Below are 24,620 nucleotides of genomic sequence, written 5' to 3' on the forward strand. Positions count from 1 at the left end.
CTGGAAGACATGGAAGGAACAAAGATTTTGAAAAATGAAGAGGAGACTTTTAATTGTTATCATAGTTCTGTTTCTTTAGGTCTCAAGCCACAGAACTCGCATGTCTAGGGGAAGATACTGGAAGGAATCAGAGGATGAGTTTTAAGTCCCAGACTTGGGAAGGGCTCTCTAGACTTCAGCGCAGGGCTGGGTGGTCTTCTCAACCAGCAGGTTGGTATCAGGAATATGACCCAACTCCGATGTCTCTCTGTTCTCATGTGACATCCCCAGGAGACAGAGCAACTCAGCTGGGGACAGCTGGCTGTGCTCTGCATCAGTCAGCAGTGGTGAGGGACAGAGTCCCCTGGCCCAGAAGTGAGCTGGGAGAGAGGCACCCAACCCCCTTGACATTTAGTGCTGGTCTATGCTCTCTCTTCTGCTCTTTACTCTCCTCCTTCCCAAGAGAGCTAGAGTAGGGTGGGCTGAGGGTTTCCTTCACTTGAGAAGTGTCTTTGCAGAGAACTGAAAAATGCAGGATAGGACCTCAGAGAGACACAGGTAACAGAGACCCGTGACTTTACTGCAGTCAGGTAAAGGAATGAAACATCGAATGTGTTTTCTAAATAGTCCAAACTAATTCACCTAGAATTGTGAACTTGAGATTCAGGACAGAAGTGAGAGAGAAAAGAGCTAAAATAAATTAAATAATTCAAATACCGTTGGAAACACAGGAGCAAATTTTCACCTATGTTGTATCATTGAACCCTAATAGCACCCTGATGAGAAGGGGTCAATAGTTCCATTTTATAAAAAAGGAAAGTAATGTTTTAAGTGGACAGAATTTTTATACCAATACACATTTTTTATGATTCCTGGTTGAAGTGACCTCAGTGAAAGCTCATGCCATTTCCACAAACTTTTATTTATTAATAATTTTAATTGAGTTATAATTTACATACAATGAAGTACAGTCATCTGAGTTGGAAAGTTCAGTGAGTTTGGACAAACATATGTACTCAGATCATCATTACCTCCCACCACGTAACAAATTGTTCCCACCACCCAGGTATGTACTTCATGCTCCTTCCAAGTTATCCCCCTGGCAGACGCTGTTTTGATTTCTATCATTTCATATGAATAGACAAATACATTGGTTATTCTTTTTGGGTCTGGACTCTTTTGCTTAATATATACTTTTGATATGCATCCATGTTATTATATGGATCAACTATTCTTCTTTTATGGGTGAGTAGTATTCAGTGTAAGATTATACCATCTTTTTTTCCTCTTAATTTGTTCACCTAATAAAGGACATTTGAGTTTTTCCAGTTTGGGGTTACTAAGAATAAAGTTGCTATGAACCTTTATGTCTACACAGAAATTTTTGTGGACATATGTAGCCTTTACTCTTGGATAAATATCTAGAAGTGGACTTGCTGGATCATAAGGTACATGTATACTTCATATTATACAAATTTTCCAGCTGTATTTTCCATAAGTGATTATATTTTACATTCCCGCCAACAGTGCAAAAGAGTTCAGGTTACTTCACTGTCTGGCTAATATTGGGTATTTTTCATTTAAAAATTTTAGCCACTTTAGTGAATGTGACATAGTATCTCACTTGGGTTTTAACTTGCATCCCTTTATGATAAATGAAGTGGAACACATTTTCGTGTGCTTTCTTGCCAAATGTATCTCTTTTGAATGGATTTACTAAATTTGGGTAGCTTATATCTATTATTGAGTTGTATGGGTTCTTTATATATTCTAGATACAAGTTTTTTTTTCTTAGATGTGTGTATTGTAAACATCCCCCTACCCAGTTTGTGATTTTCTTTTGAGCTTTCTTAATGTTATCTTTTAACCCAAAGGTTTCATTTTAACCAGACTTATATTTTAAATTCAATATATGATTTTTTACAGTTAGGGCTTTTTGTGTCCTAAGAAAAGTTTCCCCAACTCCCAATTTTTATAATTTTAGTTATAGTTTGTGCTCTGATCTTTCTTGAATTTAAATGCCATATTAAATGAGATATAGGTTGAGGTTCATTTACCTTCATATACTGATAGCTAGTTTTTCTATCACTATTTGTTCAAAATTTTATTTTGCCCTTGAATTTGTCTTGGTGCCTTTGTTGGAAATCAGTTTAACATCTGCAAGAACATTTCATGAACATCTGTATTGTGTCAGGAGTTTTTGTATGCACTATCTTTCATCAAAAAAGAAATACTCACTTTTTACTTGCATTTGAAATTTTTGTCTCTCTTACCAAAACAATACATTCCACCAAGAAGTCCAGTTAACTTCTGTCTAGTTACACCTAAATTAAACTTTAGAAATAAAAGAGAAACTTCTAAAACTTCTAAATGCTTCTAGGAAGAAAAACAAAAAACAGACTATATTCAAAGGATCAAGAATCAGAAAGACATTAAATTTATAATCAGAAAAACTGGCAGCCATGAGACAGTGAAAAATGTCTTTGAAATTCTGAAAGAAAAATATTTGAACCTTGGATTCTATACCTCAAACATCAAATACAAGTGAAGACAGACTAAAGACATTTTCAAACAAACAATTTCTTAATATGTTACCTTCTTTGCACTTTCTCATAGGAAGCTACTGAAGGATGTTCCCATAAAAATAAGGAACCAAAACAAAATATGGAAGGCATGAGATCCACAACACAAGATACAAATAATAGACGATGAAACTCCCAGGAAAATTGCTAAAGGAAATTGCTAGATCTCATCTGTACAACTGATCCAGAAATAAATCAGCACAGATAAGAACAGGTCAGAAATGTCAAGGCTGCACAAAACCCAGTATATTTCAATGCATCAAAAGTTTGTATAGTTGAGAGAAATGTGGGGAACACTTTAGCAATGAGAGCATAGATGATTACAAACAAACAAGACATAATATTGCACAGGGAAAATAAAAATCATCATAGCTTGCTAAATGACCCAGTGATCAATAGATGTATGTGGTCATGATAATTTAAATTCTCAATAATGATCTAAACCAAATTATGAGATATTTACCATAGGTAGAAGAAAAATTGGAAAATGAGCTGATGATTGATGCAAGGGAAGAAGATGTAAAAGAAAGAAAAATCCTCATTTTCTGTACTAAGAACACATTACATAAAGCTTAAACATTATAAAAGCAATAAGTAGACATTGAATTTTGTTATATAAATATGGAGATAAAAGACAGAAGTGTCTATTTTTGGTGAGAATAGAAGACGTTGAAGGGCATTTAAGGACAGTCTTTTCCATAAGTGTACTTGTAGAATGGTTTTACTTTTTATGTTAAAATCATGCATAACTAATACAAATCTTTAAAAAGAAAAACTTTTTTTAAGAAAGTGTCCTAAACTTAAGAATCTAGAGGGGCCTGAGATTACATGGAGACAATTCCATAAACTAGCAGTGTTTCTCAAGGTGCCTGTGGATCTCAGTTCCCTTTTCTGTAAAATGAAGATAACTGAGCCCATTTTTTTGCAGTTTTAGAAGGAGAAACTGTGAACATCTCACTACTAAAATGCATGCAGAAAGGTCTTTAATAACGTATTTCTCAACGATTATCTGAATTGAAATTATGTGAGTTTATTCTTAAAATGCAGGTCCTATCCATCATCTGTAAATCCTATAACCTGGCCTTTATGCTCAAGGATTTGTACATTTGGTGAAGCCTCAGTTGGTTCTGATGCTCAACAGAGCTTGGGTACTAGATGCACTTGGTTTCATTCCCAGTCTTGCATAGACTAGTAACCTGGAAAATTTCCTTAAATTGCCTTGGTCTCTGTTTTCACACTTTTGGGATAGAGTGAGATGATTTCTCCAACATATAAAAACTTTAGCACTGGGTCTGCTATTGCAGGGCATTCAATAAATGTGCGTTCTCTCTCCCTCCATCAATCAGCTTTGTCTCTGATATAAAATTATCTTGGCACATTACTGAATCAGACAGTGAAAATAAAAAACTCCAGACATTGAATTGGATCCAGCTACAGTTGTACAAACTACCAACAGCTGGTTATTGAGCAAATGGTATGTGCCTGGCATTCTGTTAGACGCTGTGAGGAAAATTAGCATTTTTGGAAGAGAAATTTACTCCATAAGAGGTCATTTTGACAGACCCATGCAAAGCCATTTCAGAACCAGAGAATGTTAAAGATGGAAGATATCTTAGAGAATTTCTGATTAAACCCCTCTATTACATAGAGAAAAGGATAGGGGATCTGTAAGGGTAAAATTTCCTCAAAATTATTTAGATAATGATGGAAAAATGTACCAGAGTTGGGTAGAACAATTCAAAGGTCATCTTTCTTTTGAATGCAACAGTGATTTTCAAAACATTTTTTATTATAAGCTAAACATTTTTTCTAATCAAATATGATGTGGCAACAATATATGTGAGCAAAGCTTCTCTGTTTGAGGTAGGATTCAGATGTCCACAGTTACACCCCTTGGACCCTTCATGGAACCTGTCAAAAACTGGCTATCCAAACATCACCAACATAACCTGTTGATAAGATAAGAGTGAGTATATTGCTTACTGAGGGAAAGGAAAACACCATCTTTGCAAATCTTTAGCAGTGTCTCAGCATGAAGATGGTAAGATCAGAATTTATTAAGACTTGGAAGTTTGGCTTAAGAAAAGTCTTTCAATGCAGGGACTTGATAAGGATTGAATAAGAACCACGATACAACAACCCAGAATTTGTGGAAATTGCAAGCAAGGACGTTGAGGTGAAGGATGCAAAGAATCTGGGGGTGCAAAACATCTGTTGCTGCTTTCCTTTGAAGAGTCAGTGGGTCTTTTAGGAAATTCCTGAAATGAACAATCCAATCACTTGCTTGGGCAGAACAATTCCAGAAAAGTAAGGTGGTGTCGTGAAGACAGTAAAATAGCAAAGCCAAGTTAATGTGGACAATAATGTGGACTCTGATTTCAGTTCAGTGCTCAGGCTGAGTGTGGGGAGTAGAAAGCTTTGGTTCATAAACACTTGGGGTTTTATCGAACAGAGCTAGAAAACCACGTTGTGCCTTTACCAATCAATCCTTAATGTAGCTGACACCCAGTACTAGGGATCCTAGCTTTCCTCTCTATGAAAATTGTAAAGTCTCTTTTGTCATCTAATCTTGTGTTTCACCTCCATACCTTCTCCTCAGCCTGTCCCACCTCCACTCACATCTGATGACCCATAAAGCCTCATCAGCATCCACCCTTGCACTCTACTATAAATAAGACTGTGCATGAAATCACAGTCTAGCTTCCATCTCTTCTGGCCATCCCAGTGACCCAATACATCTGGCCCAGCCTCAATCCCTAGACCTTAGATTGAGATCGGTCCAGAAGGTCCAATTTTATCACCCAGGAAAAGAATTTGACACCCAGTCAGCCTACATATACTTTTGGGTGATATCTTTTATGTTGACAAAAGACTTGGCAACAAGAAATACTGGGAAATATCTAAAGGCACAATTAAGACAAAAAGGTCCAAAATGAACTTACTTATAAAACAGAAACTGACGCACAGACTTAGAGAACGAACTTATGGTTACCATGGGGGAAGGGTGGGGGGAGGGATAGACTGGGAGTTTGGGATTTACATGTACACACTGCTATATTTAAAATAGAGAACTAACAAAGACCTACTGTATAGCACAGGAAACTCTACTCAATATTCTGTAAAAAACTAAATGGGAAAAGAATTTGAAAAGAATAGATACATGTATATGCATAACTGAATGACTTTGCTGTACACCTGAAACTAACACAACATTGTTAATCAATGATACTCCAATATAAAATAAAAATTTTTTAAAGTATTGATCCCCCTGCTGAAGAACATAACGTTGTCTCCCTCACATTATTTATTATTTTTCTACTTACTGCTAGATACAGGGGGATGATAAGTATACCCTATCAAACGAATGAACATGTCTTGGGAATAAATTGAGATTAACTGTCATAAAACATTGAAAGACACTATGCAGAGGACCTTCAAGATGGCAGAGGAGTAAGATGTAGAGATCACCTTCCTCCCCACAAATACATCAAAAATACATCTACATGTGGAACAACTCCTACAGAACACCTACTGAATGCTGGCAGAAGACCTCAGACATCCCAAGAGGCAAGAAACTCCTCACGTACCTGGGTAGGGCAAAAGAAAAAAGAAAAAAACAGAGACAAAAGAATAAGGATGGGAACTGCACCCCTGGGAGGGAGCTGTGAAGGAGGAAAAGTTTCCACACACTAGGAAGCCCCTTCGCTGGCAGACATGGGGAGTGGGTGGGGAGGAAACTTCAGAGCCATAGAGGAGAGCACAGCAACAGGGGTGCAGCGAGCAAAGCAGAGAGATTCCCACACAGAGGATCAGTGCTGACCAGCACTCACCAGCCTGAGAGGCTTGTGTGCTCACCCACTGGGGCGGGTGGGGGCTGGGAGCTGAGGCTCTGGCTTCGGAGTTCAGATCCCAGGGAGAGGACAGAGGTTGGCTGCATGAACACAGCCTGAAGGGGGCTAGTGCGCCACAGCTAACCAGGAAAAAGTCCAGGAAAAAGTCTGGAACTGCCTCAGTGGCAGAGACCATTGTTTCAGGCTGTGCGAGGAGAGGAGATTCAGAACACCACCTAAACAAGCTTCAGAGATAGGCATGAACCACGACTATCAGCATGGACACCAGAGACGGGCATGAAATGCTAAAACAGCTGCTGCAGCCACAAAGAATCCTGTGTGCAAGCACAGGTCACTATCCACACCTCACATCCCAGGAGACTGTGCAGTCTGCTACTGCCAGCGTCCCATGATCCAGGGACAAATTCCCCAGGAGAACACACGGCATGCCTCAGACTACTGCAACGTCACATCGCCCTCTGCCACCACAGGCTCACCCTGCACTCTGTACCCCTCCCTCCACCAGGCCTGAGCGAGGCAGAGCCCCCTAATCAGCAGCTCCTTTAACCCCCTGATGTCTGAGCAAAGAACAGAGACCAGAGGGCAACCTACAGGCAGAGGCGGGGCCAAATCCAAAGCTGAACCCCAGGAGCTGTGAGAACAAAGAAGAGAAAGGCAAATTTCTCCGTGCAGCCTCAGGAGCAGCGGAATAAACCTCCACAATCAACTTGATGTAACCTGCTCCTGTGGAATACCTGAATAGACAATGAATCATCCCAAAATTGAGGCAGTAGACTTTGGGAGCAACTGTAGACTTGGGGATTGCTGTATGTGACTGACTAGTTCTGATTTTTATGTTTATCTTAGTATAGTTCTTAGTGCTTGTTATCATTCATGGATTTGTCTATTGGTTTGGTTGCTCTCTTCATTTATTTTTTATTACTTTAAAAAAAATTTTAATTTTAATTTTTATTTTAATAACTTTATTTTATTTTATTATTGTTTTTTCTTTCATTTTTTTCTCGCTTTTCTTCTGAGCCATGTGGCTGACAGGGTCTTGGCATTCTGGCCCAGTGCCAGGTCTGACACTTTGAGACGGGAGTGCCAAGCTCAGGACATTGGACCACCACAGACGTCCTGGCCCCATGTAATATCAATCAGTGAGAGCTCTCCCAGAGATCTCTGTCTAAATGCTAAGACCCAGCACCAGCCAATGGCCAGTAAGCTTCAGTGCTGGACGCCCCATGCCAAAAAACTAGCAAGACAGCAACAAAATCCAATCCATTAGCAGAGAGGCTGCCTAAAATAATAATAACTCCACAGACACCCCAAAACACACAACCAGACATGGTCTTGCCCACCAGAAAGACAAGATCCAGGCTTATCCACCAGAACACAGGCACCAGTCCCCTCCATGAGGAAGCCTACACAACCCACTGAACCAACCTTAGCCATTGAGGGCAGACACCAAAAACAACAAGAAATACAAAACTGCAGCCTGAAAAAAGGAGACCCCAAACACAGTATGTTAAGCAAAATGAGAAGACAGAGAAATATGCAGCAGATGAAGGAGCAAAGTAAAAATCTACCAGACCAAACAAATGAAGAGGAAATAGGCAGTCTACCTGAAAAAGAATTCAGAGTAATGATAGGAAAGATGATCCAAAATCTTGGAAATAGAAGAGCAAAAATACAAGACACGTTTAACAAGGACCTAAAAGAATGAAAAAGCAAACAAACAATGATGAACAATAAAATAAATGAAATTTAAAATTCTCTAGAAGGAATCAATAGCAAAATAACTCAGGCAGAAGAAGAGATAAGTGACCTGGGAGATAAAATAGTGGAAGTAACTACTGCAGAGCAGAATAGAGAAAAAAGAATGAAAAGAATTGAGGACAGTCTCAGAGACAGCTGGGACAACATTAAACGCACCAATATTTGAATTATAGGGGTCACAGAAGAAGAAGAGAAAAAGAAAGGGATGGAGAAAATATTTGAAGAGATTATAGTTGAAAAATTCCCTAATATGGGAAAGGAAATAGTCAGTCAACTCCAGAAAGCACAGAGAGTTGCATACAGGACAAATCCAAGGAAAAACATGCCAAGACACATAATAATCAAACTATCAAAAATTAAATACAAAGAAAAAATATTAAAAGCAGCAAGGGAAAAGCAAAAGATAACATACAAAAGAATCCCTGTAAGGTTAACAGCTGATCTTTCAGCAGAATCTCTGCAAGCCAGAAGGGACTGGTAAGGCTTATTAAAAGTGATGAAAGGGGAAAAGCTACAATCAATATTTCTCTACCCAGCAAGGATCTCATTTAGATTTGATGGAGAAATTAAAACCTTTACAGACAAGCAAAAGATAAGAGAATTCAGCACCACCAAACCAGCTTTACAAAAAATGCTAAAAGAACTTATCTAGGCCGGAAACACAAATGAAAGAAAGACCTACAAAAACAAATCCAAAATAATTAGGAAAATTGTAACAAGAACATACATATCAATAATTACCTCAAATTTAAGTGGATTAAATTCTCCAACGAAAACACACAGACTTGCTGAATGGAAACAAAAACAAGACCAGTATATATGCTGTCTGTAAGAGACCCACTTCAGACCCAGGGACACATACAGAGTGAAAGTGAGGGGATGGAGAAAGATATTCCATGCAAATGGAAATCAAAAGAAAACTGGAGTAGCAATTCTCACATCAGACAAAACAGACTTTAAAATAAAAAGTACTACAAGAGACAAAAAAGGACACTACATAATAGTCAAGGGATCAATTCAAGAAGAAGATATAACAATTGTACATATTTATGCACCCAACATAGGAACACCTCAATACCTAAGGCAAATGCTAACAGCCACAAAAGGGGAAATTGACGGTAACACAATCGTAGTATGGGATTTGAACACCTCACTTTCACCAATGGACAGATCATCCAAAATGAAAATAAATAAGGAAACACAAGCTTTAAATGATACATTAAACAAGATGTACTTCATTGATATTTATAGGACATTCCATTCAAAAACAACAGAATACACTTTCTTCTCAAGTGCTCATGGAACATTCTCCAGGATACATCATATCTTGGGTCACAAATCAAGCCTTGGTAAATTTAAGAAAATTGAAATCATATCAAGTATCTTTTCCAACCACAATACTATGAGACTAGATATCAATTATGGAAAAAAACTGAAAAAAATACAAACACATGTATTGTGCTAAACAATATGTTACTAAATAACCAAGAGATCACTGAAGAAACCAAAAAGGAAATAAAAAAATACCTAGAAACAAATGACAATGAAAACAAGATGACCCAAAACCTATGGGATGCAGCAACAGCAGTTCTAAGAGGGAATTTTATAGCAATACAATTCTACCTTAAGAAACAGGAAAAATCTCGAATAAAAAACCTAACCTTACACCTAAAGCAACTAGAGAAAGAAGAACAAAAAAAATCCAAAGAAGAGAAGGAAAGAAATCATAAAGATCAGATCAGAAATAAATGAAAAAGAAATGAAGGATAAGATAGCAAAGATCAATAGAACTAAAAGCTGGTTCTTTGAGAAGATTAACAAAATTGATAAACCATTACCCAGACTCATCAAGGAAAAAGGGAGAAGGCTCCAATCCACAGAATTAGAAATGAAAAAGGAGAAGTAACAACTGACCCTGCAGAAATAAACAGAATCATGAGGGGTTACTACAAGCAACTATATGCCAATAAAATGGACAACCCGGAAGAAATGGACAAATTCTTAGAAAAGCACAACCTTCCGATACTGAACCAGGAAGAAATAGAAAATATAAACAGACAAATCACAAGCACTGAAATTGAAACTGTGAATGAAAATCTTCCAACAAACGAAAGCCCAGGACCAGATGGCTTCACAGGCGAATTCTACCAAGCATTTGGAGAAGAGATAACACCTATCCTTCTCAAACTATTCCAGAATATAGCAAATGGAGGAACACTATCAAACTCATTCTACAGGGCTACCATCACCCTGATAACAAAACCAGACAAAGATGTCACAAAGAATGAAAACTACAGGCCAATATTACTGATAAATATAGATGCAAAAATCCTCAACAAAATACTAGCAAACAGAATCCAACAGCACATTAAAAGGATCATACACCATGATCAAGTGGGGTTTATCCCAGGAATGCAAGGATTCTTCAATATATGCAAATCAATCAATGTGATACACCATATCAACAAATTGAATGATAAAAATCATATGATAATCTCAATAGATGCAGAAAAAGCTTTTCACAAATCTCAACACCCATTTATGATAAAAACCCTCCAAAAAGTAGCCATAGAAGGAACTTACCTCAACATAATTAAGACCATATATGACAAACCCACAGCCAATATCGTTCTCAATGGTGAAAAATTGAAACCATTTCCACTAAGATCAGGAACAAGGCAAGGATGCCCACTCTCACCACTATTATTCAACATAGTTTTGGAAGTGTTAGCCACAGCAATCAGAGAAGAAAAAGAAATAAAAGGAATCCAAATCAGAAAAGAAGAAGTAAAACTGTCATTGTTTGCAGATGACATGATACTATACATAGAGAATCCTAAAGATGCTAGCAAAAACTACTAGAGCTAATCAATGAATTTGGTAAAGTAGCAGGTACAAAATTAATGCACAGAAATCTCTTGCATCCCTATACACTAATGATGAAATATCTGAAAGTGAAATTCAGGAAACACTCCCATTTACCACTGCAACAAAAAGAGTAAAATATCTAGGAAGAAACCTACCTAAGGAGATAAAAGAACTGTATGCAGAAAACTATAAGACACTGATGAAAGAAATTAAAGATGATACAAACAGATGGAGAGAAATACCATGTTCTTGGATTGGAAGAATCAACATTGTGAAAATGACTATACTACCCAAAGCAATCTACAGATTCAATGCAATCCTATCAAACTACCAATGGCATTTTTCACAGACTTAGAACAAAAAATTTCACAATTTGTATGGAAACACAAAAGACCTCGGATAGGTAAAGCAATCTTTACAAAGAAAAACAGAGAGAGAGGAATCAGGCTCCCTGACTTCATACTATACTACAAAGCTACAGTAATCAAGACAGTATGGTACTGGCACAAAAACAGAAATATAGATCAATGGAACAGGATAGAAAGCTCAGAGATAAACCCACGCACCTATGGCCAACTAATCTATGACAAAGGAGGCAAGGATATAGAATGGAGAAAAGACAGCCTCTTCAATAAGTGGTGCTGGGAAAACTGGACAGCTACATGTAAAAGAATGAAATTAGAACGCTCCCTAACACCATACACAAAAACAAACTCAAAATAGATTAAAGACCTATATGTAAGGCCAGACACTATCAAACTCTTAGAGGAAAACATAGGCAGAACACTCTATGACATAAATAACAGCAAGATCCTTTTTGACACACCTCCTAGAGAAATGGAACAAAAAACAAAAATAAACAAATGGGACCTAATGAAACTTAAAAGCTTTTGCACAGCAAAGGAAACCATAAACAAGACAAAAAGACAACCCTCAGAATGGGAGAAAATATTTGCAAACAAAGCAACTGACAAAGGATTAATTTGCAAAATGTACAAGCAGCTCATGCAGCTCAATATCAAAAAGACAAAAAACCCAATCCAAAATTAGGCAGGAGATCTAAATAGACATTTCTCCAAAGAAGATATATAGCTTGCCAACAAACACATGAAAGGATACTCAACATCATTAATCATTAGAGAAATGTAAATCAAAACTACAATGAAGTATCACCTCACACTGGTCAGAATGGCCATCATCAAAAAGTCTACAAACAATAAATGCTGGAGAGGGTGTGGAGAAAAGGGAACCCTCTTGCACTGTTGGTGGGAATGTAAATTGATACAGCCATTATGTAAAACAGAATGGAGTTTCCTTAAAAAACTAAAAGTAGAACTATCATATGACCCAGTAATCCCACTACTGGACATATACCCTGAGAAAACCATAATTCAAGAAGAGACATGTATCACAATGTTCATTGCAGCACTATTTACAATAGCCAGGACATGGAAGCAACCTAAGTGTCCATTGACAGATGAATGGATAAAGAAGATGTAGCACATATATACAGTGGAATATTACTCAGCCATAAAAGGAAACAAAATTGAGTTATTTGTAGTGAGGTGGATGGACCTAGAGTCTGTCATACAGAGTGAAATAAGTCAGAAAGAGAAAAACAAATACTGTATGCTATCACATATATATGGAATCTAAAAAAAAATTAAAAGGTTCTGAAGAACCTAGGAGCAGGACAGGAATAAAGATGCAGATGTAGGGAAGCAGCTGCATAGCACAGGGAGATCAGCTCGGTGCTTTGTGACCACCTAGAGGGGTGGGATAGGGAGGATGAGAGGGAGACACAAGAGGGAGGAGATATGGGGATATATGTATATGTATAGCTGATTCACTTTGTTATATAGCAGAAACTAACACAACATTGTAAAGCAATTATACTCCGATAAAGATGTTAAAAAAATAAATTAAAAAAAATAAAGACTCTATGAAAAGTAGATTGCTTCATTTCAGTGTGACAAACTTGAATTAGAAAGCTGGTTCTGCCATTTACTAACTTTAAAACATTGAATACGTTATTTAATCTCTCTTATCCTCAGAGTCTTTATCCTCATTCTAAAAATGGGCTGTCAATGCTTATTTGATAAAGTTATTGTCAGGATTAAAAGCTAAATCTTAATGTATCAGATATATGATATGCATTCCATTTATAATAGTAGCTCTTATTATTTTTACTTTCTTCTTTGGGAAATCTACTTTCCATGCCTGTTTATAAATACTTCTAGAGGTAGTTATTGCTGTAGCTGTTATATAAATTCTATCAATGTATGTCTTAAATGCAGAAGATGAAGAAAATAGAAAAGAGGGGTGGGAAAAGAAAAAGAGGTGGAGGAGTAAGAGGAAGGAGAACCTGTATTTACTGAGGTTTTACCATGTACCAGTACTATAATAAGACTCCAGCACACCTTGAGCCCTCCATCAGACACCATTAATATCATCCTGTTTTACAGTTAAGGAAGGTGAAGCCAGAGACCTGGAAGTCATTTTCCCAATATTCCATAAAATGGCTGGATTTATACTTATTCTAACAACTTTCCAGGGATGGGGGTTGTTTTCCCCATACAAATATTGAGGAAACATGGGCAGAAATGGACATATGTAACTCAAGTTCACAGAACTAGCCTGATGCATCCTGGGCTGCAGCCTCAGGTCTATCTACTTCTAAAGTTCACACAATTTTTGTGGCTGCAAGGATTAATACTAGGAGAAGGTCCATGTTCACTTGTAGAACTTTATTTTCAAATACACAGCATTTTGTTGTTCTTCTTTGTTTCATGAAGCAAAAGCAAACACGCTATTTGAATGAGAGGTAAATTAACTTTAAGAAAATACCCTCAATGACCTGAAAAGCAGTGTCAATATTTTACTTTAATGGTTTTTGTTCCTAAAGGACAGAACTAGGTTACATTAAGGGGAGTCTTCCCGGAGGCAGGTATTCATTCAAACAACAAGCATTCCTATACACTATGTGTCAAGAATCATGTCAGGTTTTGGATCATGACTTTTGATAGTACTGATAATTCCTAATCCTGATAAGATGGGGTGCTTTTTCTTTTGTTGAGAAGAGAGAGGGCAAGGTGACCTGGGGACAATTCAGGGTGTTTAACATTATACTAATGGTTACCATCTAATTTCATGTGCCCTTTCCAGAACTACTTTAAATCTTCTACCTGGTTTACCTCACCTCCTCTTCACAGACATCAGTTCAGCACTGCCACTATTACAATAGTGTCTCTTCTTATAAGTGACGAAACTGTTTCTGAGAGTGGATACATAATTTTCCCAGAGTCATACAACTTATAAGTGGTGGAGATGCTGATCAAAACCAAGTGTCTTGACCATTAAGTCCTCTGATGACAGCACATGATGTGAGGGAGTGAACCAAAAGATTGGTCATGAACAGGAGCTGAAAGATAAGACACCTTGGCCAGAAAGTCCAAGCCAATGGAGTGAGCCAGGAAGTAGTACCAGGACATAAAACCCAAATCATGAAAATCAGACCAAGTAAAGGTTACTGTGCAAAAGCTTTTAAGTTTCATTAGGTCCCCTTCGTTTATTTTTGTTTTTATTTCCATTTCTCTAGGAGGTGGGTCAAAAAGGATCTTGCTGTTATTTATGTCACAGAGTGTTCTGCCTATGTTTTCCTCTAAGAGTTTTATAGTCTGGATCTTGTCTTTCTGGTGGGCAGGGCTGCATCCAGTGGTGTGTTATGGAGTGTCTGTGAACTTAGTATGATTTTAGGCAGCCTCTCTGATAATGGGTGGGGTTGTGTTCCTGTCTTGCTAGTTTCTTGGCATGGGGTGTCCAGCACTGGAACTTGCTGGCTGTTGGGTGCAGCTGGGTCTTAGCGTTGAGATGGAGATCTCTGGGAGAGCTCTTGCTGATTGATGTTATGTGGGGAGGGAGGTCTCTGGTGGTCCAATGTCCTGAACTCATCTCTCCCACCTCAGAGGCTCAGGCCTGACACCAGTCCGGAGCACCAAGATGCTGTCAGCCACACGGCTCAGAAGAAAAGGGAGAAAAAAAGAAAGAAAAAAATTTTTAATAAAATAAAATAATTAAAATTAAAAAAATTTTGTATTAAAAAAAAAAGAAGAGAGCTACCAAACCAATAAACATATCCACCAATGATAATAAGCACTAAAAACTATACAAATACAAACATAAAAATCAGAAACAAGTCAGCCACAGACAGCAAACCCCAAGTCTACAGTTGCTCCCAAAGTCCACCGCCTCAATTTTGGGATGATTCATTGTCTATTCAGGTATTCCACAGATGCAGAGTACCTCAAGTTGATTGTGGGGATTTAATCCGCTGCTCCTGAGGCTGCAGGGAGAGATTTCCCTTTCTCTTCTTTGTTTGCACAGCTCCCGGGGCTCAGCTTTGGTTTTGGCCCCACCTCTGCCTGTAGGTCGCCCTCAGGCCTCTGTTCCCACCCAGACAGGACGGGGTTAAAACAGCAGCTGATTAGGGGGCTCTGGCTCACTCTGCCGGGGGTGGCGGGGGGGGAAGGGTTACGGTAGTTATAATTGGAATGCGGGTTGAGCCTGCGGCAGCAGAGGCCAGCATGACATTGCAACAGCCTGAGGTGCACCTTGTGTTCTCCCAGGGAAGTTGTCCCAGGATCACGGGACCCTGGCAGTGGTGGGCTGCACAATCTCCTGGGAGGGGAGGTGTGGATAGTGACCTGTGCTTGCACACAGGATTCTTGGGGGCTGCAGCAGCAGCATTAGCTTTTCATGTCCATCTCTGGTGTCCAGGCTGATAGCCGTGGCTCATGCCCGTCTCTGGAGCTCATTTAGACAGTGCTCTACCTTCTGTGGGAAGATGGGGAAGGAATCCCCTCGCCTTGCACACCCTGAATCAATGGTCTATTGTCTCTTAGGGAGGTCCAGACTTTTTCCCAGACTCCCTCCCTGCTGGTTGTGGCGCACTAGCCCCCTTCAGGCTGTGTTCACACAGCCAAGCCCAGTCCTCTCTCTGGGATGTGACCTCTGAAGCCGGAGCCTCAGCTCCCAGCCCCCACCCTCCCCAGTGGGCGAGCAGACAAGCCTCTCAGGCTGGTGAGTGCTGCTCGGCACCGACCCTCTGTGCGGGAATCTTTCCGCTTTGCCCTCTACACCACTGTTGCTGCGCTCTCCTCCATGGTTCTGAAGCTTCCCCCCTTCTCAGCCCCTGTCTACGCCAGTGAAGGGTCTTCCTAGTGTGTGGAAACTTTTCCTCCTTCACAGCTCCCTCCCAGAGGTGCAGGTACCATCCCTATTCTTTTGTCTCTGTTTTTTCTTTTTCCTTACGCAGGTACGTGGGGATTTTCTTGACTTTTGGCAAGTCTGAGGTCTTGCGCCAGCATTCAGCATGTGTTCTGTAGTAGTTGTCCCACATGTAGATGTATTTTTGATGCATTTGTGGGGAGGAAGGTGATCTCCATGTCTTACTCCTCTGCCATCTTGAAGGTCCCCTCACATTATAGTTTTAAAAAACATTTTCCATGTTTTCAATAGATACATGCAAGTACAGGTGAATAACGATAGTTTCATTTCTAATTTTCCAGTCCTATTACTTTTCTTGCCTTATTGTATTGACTACTGCCACTGGAAAATTGTTGAATAGAAGTAGTCTTTATTGCCTGAGTCCTGATCTCAGGAGAAAGTTTCCCATGTTTTACCATTAAGTCTACTTTTTTGTAATCATTTTTTTTTTAATTTATTTTATCTGATTAGATAAGTTCACTTCTATTTCTAGTTTGGTTAAGGTTTTGTTTTTGGTTTGTTTAAATAATGATTAGACATTAATTTTATCAATTCTTCTTGAATTAGTTTTGGTAAGATGTATTTTTAATTGAATTTGTTAATTTCCCCTAAAGATTCAAATAGTGGCATAAAGTTGTCCGTAATATCACCTTGTTTTAATGTCTGTTGGATCTACCCTGTCTTTATTCTAATTTTTTTTTTTTAACATCTTTATTGAAGTATAATTGCCTTACAGTGGTGTGTTAGCTTCTGCTTTATAACAAAGTGAATCAGTTATACATATACAATATGTTCCCATTTCTCTTTCCTCTTGCATCTCCCTCCCTCCCACCCTCCCCGTCCCACCCCTCTAGGTGGTCACAAAGCACCGAGCTGATCTCCCTGTGCTATGCGGCTGCTTCCCACTAGTTATCTATTTTACATTTGGTAGTGTATATATGTCCATGACACTCTCTTACCCTGTCACATCTCACCCCACCCCCTCCCCATATCCTCAAGTCCATTCTCTAGTAGGTCTGTGTCTTTATTCCCATCTTGCCACTAGGCTCTTCATGGCCTTTTTTTTTTTTTTTTCCCTTAGATTCCGTATATATGTGTTAGCATACTGTATTTGTTTTTCTCTTTCTGACTTACTTCACTCTGTATGACAGACTCTAACTACATCCACCTCATTACAAATACCTCCATTTCATTTCTTTTTATGGCTGAGTAATATTCCATTGTATATATGTGCCACATCTTCTTTATCCATTCATCTGTCGATGGACATTTAGGTTGCTTCCATGTCCTGGCTATTGTAAATAGAGCTGCAATGAACATTTTGGTACATGACTCTTTTTGACCTATGGTTTTCTCAGGGTATATGCCCAGTAGTGGGATTGCTGGGTCGTATGGTAGTTCTATTTGTAGTTTTTTAAGGAACCTCCATACTGTTCTCCATAGTGGCTGTATCAATTTACATTCCCACCAACAGTGCAAGAGTGTTCCCTTTCCTCCACACCCTCTCCAGCATTTATTGTTTCTAGATTTTTTGATGATGGCCATTCTGACCGGTGTGAGATGATATCTCATTGTAGTTTTGATTTGCATTTCTCTAATGATTAATGATGTTGAGCATTCTTTCATGTGTCTGTAGGCCATCTGTATATCTTCTTTGGAGAAATGTCTATTTAGGTCTTCGGCCCATTTTTGGATTGGGTTGTTCGTATTCTAATATTTTTAATGTGTGCTTTTTGTCTATTTATCATGACTAGCCTTGTTAGGGAATTATCAATTTTACTATTTGTTTCAACAAATTGGCTTCTGACTTTGTTGTCTACATTGTATATTTATTTTCCTTTTATTTTCTCTGCTTATTTTCTATTTTTTTCTATCTACTTTGTTTGGGCTGATTTGACATTCTTTCAATATCTTAAGAAGCATATCTATTCATCTATTTTTAATCTTTTAAAACAATATATATGCTTAAGATGAGAAATTTCTTTCTAACTTCAGTTTTAGCCTCATTATAAGGTTTGATGTTTTATTTATATTTTCATTCTATCCAAACTATCTTCTAATTTTCATTATAAGTTCTTGATTGACCCATTGTAAATTTAGTAGTGTTTTTAGTTACTTTCAAAATTAAAAAAAAAATTTTAGTTATCTTCTTGTTACTCATTTCAAGCTTAGATCTATATGATCAGAATATTCTTTGTATGATTTCAGTTCCATGTACCTTTGAAAGTATTCTGTAGTTTTCAGGTGTAGTGTTCTATGTATGTCAAACAACTCAGGATTTTTATTTTTATTTATTTATTTTTTTAACATATTTATTGGAGTATAATTGCTTTACTATGGTGTGTTAGTTTCTGCTTTATAACAAAGTGAATCAGTTATACATATACATATATCCCCATACCTCTTCCCTCTTGCATCTCCCTCCCTCCCACGCTCCCTATCCCACCTCTCTAGGTGGTCACAAAGAACCGTGCTGATCTCCCTGTGCTACGCGGCTGCTTCCCACTAGCTACCTATTTTACATTTGGTAGTGTATATATATCCATGCATTCTCTCACTTTGTCCCAGCTTACCCTTCCCCCTCCCTATATCCTCAAGTCCATTCTCTAGTAGGTCTGCATCTTTATTCCCATCTTGCCCCTAGGTTCTTCATGACTTTTTTTTTTTTTTTAGATGCCATATATATGTGTTAGCATACAGTACTTGTTTTTCTCTTTCATACTTCACTCTGTATGACAGTCCCTAAGTCCATCCACCTCATTACAAATAACTCAGTTTCGTTCCCTTTTATGGCTGTGTAATATTCCATTGTATATATGTGCCACATATTCTTTATCCATTCGTCTGTTGATGGACACTTTGGTTGCTTCCATGTCCTGGCTATTGTTAATAGAGCTGCAATGAACATTTTGGTACATGACTCTTTTTGAATTATGGTTTTCTCAGGGTATATGCCCGGTAGTGGGATTGCTGGGTCGTATGGTAGTTCTATTTTTAGTTTTTTAAGGAACCTCCATACTGTTCTCCATAGTGGCTGTATCAATTTACATTCCCACCAGCAGTGCAAGAGGGTTCCCTTTTCTCCACACCCTCTCCAGCATTTACTGTTTGTAGATTTTTGGATGATGGCCATCCTGACCGGTGTGAGATGATATCTCATTGTAGTTTTGATTTGCATTTCTCTAATGATTAATGATGTTGAGCATTCTTTCATGTGTCTGTTGGCAATCTGTATATTTTCTTTGGAGAAATGTCTATTAAGGTCTTCTGCTCATTTTTGGATTGGGTTTTTTGTTTTTTTTAATATTGAGCTGCATGAGCTGCTTGTAAATTTTGGAGATTAATCCTTTGCCAGTTGCTTCATTTGCAAATATTTTCTCCTATTCTGAGGTTTGTCTTTTCGTCTTGTTTATGGTTTCCTTTGCTGTGCAAAAGCTTTTAAGTTTCATTAGGTCCCATTTCTTTTTGTTTTTCATTCCATTTCTCTAGGAGGGGGGTCAAAAAGGATCTTGCTGTGATTTATATCATAGCGTGTTCTGCCTATGTTTTCCTCTAAGAGTTTTATAGTGTCTCGCCTTACATTTAGGTCTTTAATCCATTTGGAGTTTATTTTTGTGTATGGTGTTATGGAGTGTTCTAATTTCATTCTTTTACATGTAGCTGTCCAGTTTTCCCAACACCACTTATTGAAGAGGCTGTCTTTTCTCCACTGTATATTCCTGCCTCCTTTATCAAAGATCAGATGACCATATGTGTGTGAGTTTATCTCTGGGCTTTCTATCCTGTTCCATTGATCTATATTTCTGTTTCTGTGCCAGTACCATACTGTCTTGATTACTGTAGCTTTGTAGTATAGTCTGAAGTCAGGGAGCCTGATTCCTTCAGCTCCGTGATTCTTTCTCAAGATTGCTTTGGCTATTTGGGGTCTTTCGTGTTTCCTTACAAGTTGTGAAATTTTTTGTTCTAGTTCTGTTAAAAATTTCCAGTGGTAGTTTGACAGGGATTGCATTGAATCTGTAGATTGCTTTGGGAAGTAGATTCATTTTTACAATGTTGATTCTTTGAATTCAAGAACATGGTATATCTCTCCATCTATTTGTATCATCTTTAATTTATTTCATCAGTGTCTTATAATTTTCTACATACAGGTCTTTTGTCTCCTTAGGTAGGTTTATTCCTAGATATTTTATTCTTTTTGTTGCAGTGGTAAATGGGAGTGTTTTCTTAATTTCACTTTCAGATTTTTCATCATTAGTGTATAGGAATGCAAGAGATTTCTGTGCATTAATTTTGTATCCTGCTACTTTACCAAATTCATTGATTAGCTCTAGTAGTTTTCTGGTAGCATCTTTAGGATTCTCTATGTATAGTATCATGTCATCTGTAAACAGTGACAGCTTTCCTTCTTCTTTTCCAATTTGGATCCCTTTTATTTCTTTTTCTTCTCTGATTGCTGTGGCTAAAACTTCCAAAACTATGTTGAATAATTGTGGTGAGAGTGGGCAACCTTGTCTTGTTTCTGATCTTAGTAGAAATGGTTTCAATTTTTCACCATTGAGGACGATGTTGGCTGTGGGTTTGTCATATATGGCCTTTATTACGTTGAGGAAAGTTCCCTCTATGCCTACTTTCTGGAGGGTCTTTATCATAAATGAGTGTTGAATTTTTTCGAAAGCCTTCTCTGCATCTATTGAGATGATCATATGGTTTTTCTCCTTTAATTTGTTAATATGGTTTATCACGTTGATTGATTTGCATATATTGAAGAAGCCTTGCATTCCTGGGATAAACCCCACTTGATTATGGTGTATTATCCTTTTAATGTGCTGTTGGATTCTGTTTGCTAGTATTTTGTTGAGGATTTTTGCATCTATGTTCATCAGTGATATTGGCCTGTAGTTTTCTTTCTTTGTGACATCTTTGTCTTGTTTTGGTATCAGAGTGATAGTGGCCTCATAGAATGAGTTTGGGAGTGTTTCTCCCTCTCCTATATTTTGGAAGAGTTTGAGAAGGATAGGTTTTAGCTCTTCTCTAAATGTTTGATAGAATTCACCTGTGAAGCCATCTGGTCCTGGGCTTTTGTTTGTTGGAAGATTTTTAATCACAGTTTCAATTTCAGTACTTGTGATTGGTCTGTTCATATTTTCTATTTCTTCCTAGTTCAGTCTCGGAAGGTTGTGCATTTGTAAGAATTTGTCCATTTCTTCCGGGTTGTCCATTTTATTGACATAGGGTTGCTTGTAGTAATTTCTCACAATCCTTTGTATTTCTGCAGTGTCAGTTGTTACTTCTCCATTTTCATTTCTAATTGTATTGATTTGAGTCTTCTCCCTTTTTTTCTTCATAAGTCTGGCTAATGGTTTATCAATTTTGTTTATCTTCTCAAAGAACCAGCTTTCATTTTTATTGATCTTTGCTATTGTTTCCTTCATTTCTTTTTTATTTATTTCTGATCTGATCTTTATGATTTCTTTGCTTCTGCTAACTCTGGGTATTTTTTGTTCTTCTTTCTCTAATTGCTTTAGGTGGAAGTTTAGGTTGTTTGTTTGAGACGTTTCTTGTTTCTTCAGGTAGGCTTATATTGCTGTAAACTTCCCTCTTAGAACTGCTTTTGCTGCATCCCACAGGTTTTGAGTCGTCGTGTTTTCATTGTCATTCGTTTCTAGGTATTTTTTGATTTCCTCTTTGATTTCTTCAGTGATCTCTTGGTCATTAAGTAGTGTGTTGTTTAGCCTCCATGCGTTTGTATTTCTTACAGATTTTTTCCTGTAATTGATATCTAGTCTCATAGCGTTGTGGTCCGAAAAGATACTTGATATGATTTTAATTTTCTTAAATTTACCAAGGCTTGATTTGTGACCCAATATATGATCTCTTCTGGAGAATGTTCCATGAGCAGTTGAGAAGAATGTGTATTCTGTTGTTTTTGGGTGGAATGCCCTATGAATATCAATTAAGCCCATCTTGTTTAATGTATCATTTAAAGCTTGTGTTTCTTTATTTATTTTCATTTTGGATGATCTGTCCATTGGTGAAAGTGAGGTGTTAAAGTCCCCTACTGTGATTGTGTTACTGTTGATTTCCCCTTTTATGGCTGTTAATATTTGCCTTATGTGTTGGGTTGCTCTTAAGTTGGGTGCATAAATATTTACAATTGTTATATCTTCTTCTTGGATTGATCCCTTGATCATTTTGTAGTGTCCTTCTTTGTCTCTTGTAATAGTCTTTGTTTTAAAGTCTATTTTGTGTGATATGAGAATTGCTACTCCAGATATCTTTTGATTTCCATTTGCATGGAATATCTTTTTCTATCCCCTCACTTTCAGTCTGTATGTGTCCCTAGGTCTGAAGTGGGTCTCTTGTAGAGAGCATATACATGGGTTTGTTTTTTTATCCATTCAGCCAGTCTATGTCTTTTGGTTGGTGCATTTAATCCATTTATATTTAAGGTAGTTATCGATGTGTATGTTCCTATTACCATTTTCTTAATTGTTTTGGGTTTGTTCTTGTAGGTCTTTTCCTTCTCTTGTGTTTCCTGCCTAGAGAAGTTCCTTTCACATTTGTTGTAAAGCTGGTTTGGTGGTGCTGAATTCTCTTAGCTTTTGCTTATCTGTAAAGTTTTAATTTCTCCATCAAATCTGAATGAGATCCTTGCTGGGTTGAGTAATCTTGGTTGTAGCCTTTTCCCTTTCATCACTTTAAATATGTCCTGGCACTCCCTTCTGGCTTGCAGAGTTTCTGCTGAAAGATCAGCTGTTAACCTTATGGGGATTCCCTTGTGTGTTATTTGTTGTTTTTCCCTTGCTGCTTTTAATATTTTTTCTTTGTATTTAATTTTTGATAGTTTGATTAATATGTGTCTTGGCATGTTTCTCCTTGGATTTATCCTGTATGGGACTCTCTGTGCTTCCTGGACTTGTTTAACCATTTCCTTTCCCCTATTAGGGAAGTTTTCAACTATAATCTCTTCAAATATTTTCTCAGTCCCTTTCTTTTTCTCTTCTTCCTCTGGGACCCCTATAATTCGAATGTTGGTGCGTTTAATGTTGTCCCAGAGGTCTCTGAGACTGTCTTCAATTCTTTTCGTTCTTTTTTCTTTATTTTGCTCTGTGATAGTTATTTCCACTATTTTATCTTCCAGGTCACTTATCCGTTCTTCTTCCTCAGTTATTCTGCTATTGATCCGTTCTAGAGAATTTTTAATTTCATGTATTATGTTGTTCATCACTGTTTGTTTGCTCTTTAGTTCTTGAAGGTCCTTGTTAAAAGGTTTCTTGTATTTTCTCCATTCTACTTCCAAGATTTTGGATCATCTTTACTATCATTATTCTGAATTCTTTTTCAGGTAGACTGCCTATTTCCTCTTCATTTGCTAGGTCTGGTGGGTTTTTGTCTTGTTTCTTCATCTGCTGTGTGTTTCTCTGTCTTCTCATTCTGCTTAGCTTACTGTGTTTGGGGTCTCCTTTTCGCAGGCTGCAGGTTCATAGTTCCCGTTGTTTTTGGTGTCTGTCCCCAGTGGCTAAGGTTGGTTCAGTGCGTTGTGTAGGCTTCCTGGTGGAAGGGACTAGTGCCTGTGTTCTGGTGGATGAGGCTGGATCTTGTCTTTCTGGTGGGCAGGTCCACATCTAGTGGTGTTTTCTGGGGTGTCTGTGCCCTTATTATGATTTTAGGCAGCCTCTCTGCTAATGGATGGGGTTGTGTTCCTGTCTTGCTTGTTGTTTGGCATAGGGTGTCCAGCAGTGTAGCTTGCTGGTCGTTGAGTGGAGCTGGGTCATTGAGGTATCGCTGTTTGATATTACGTGGAGCTGGGAGGTCTCTTGCGGACCAGTGTCCTGAACTTGGCTCTCTCACTTCAGTGGCACAGCCCTGATGCCTCGCTGGAGCACCAAGAGCCTGTCCTCCACATGACTCAGAATAAAAGGGAGGAAAAAAAGAAAGAAAGAAGAAGATAAAATGAAATAAAGTAAAATAAAGTTATTAAAATAAAAAATAATTATTAAGAAAAAAATTTAATAAAAAAAAAATAAAGGACTGACAGAACCCTAGGACAAATGGTAAAAGCAAAGCTATACAGACAAAATCACACACAGAAGCATGCACATGCACACTCACAAAGAGAAAAAGGGAAAAATATATATATCATTGCTCCCAAAGTCCACCTCCTCAATTTGGGATGATTCGTTGTCTATTCAGGTATTCCACAGATGCAGGGTACCTCAAGTTGATTGTGGGGATTTAATCCACTGCTCCTGAGGCTGCTGGGAGAGATTTCCTTTTCTCTTCTTTGCTTGCTCAGCTTCCGGTGTTCAGCTTTGGA

Source organism: Balaenoptera physalus (assembly GCF_965194825.1).
Source record: "Balaenoptera physalus genome assembly, chromosome: 5".
Classification (NCBI taxonomy): Eukaryota; Metazoa; Chordata; class Mammalia; order Artiodactyla; family Balaenopteridae; genus Balaenoptera; species Balaenoptera physalus.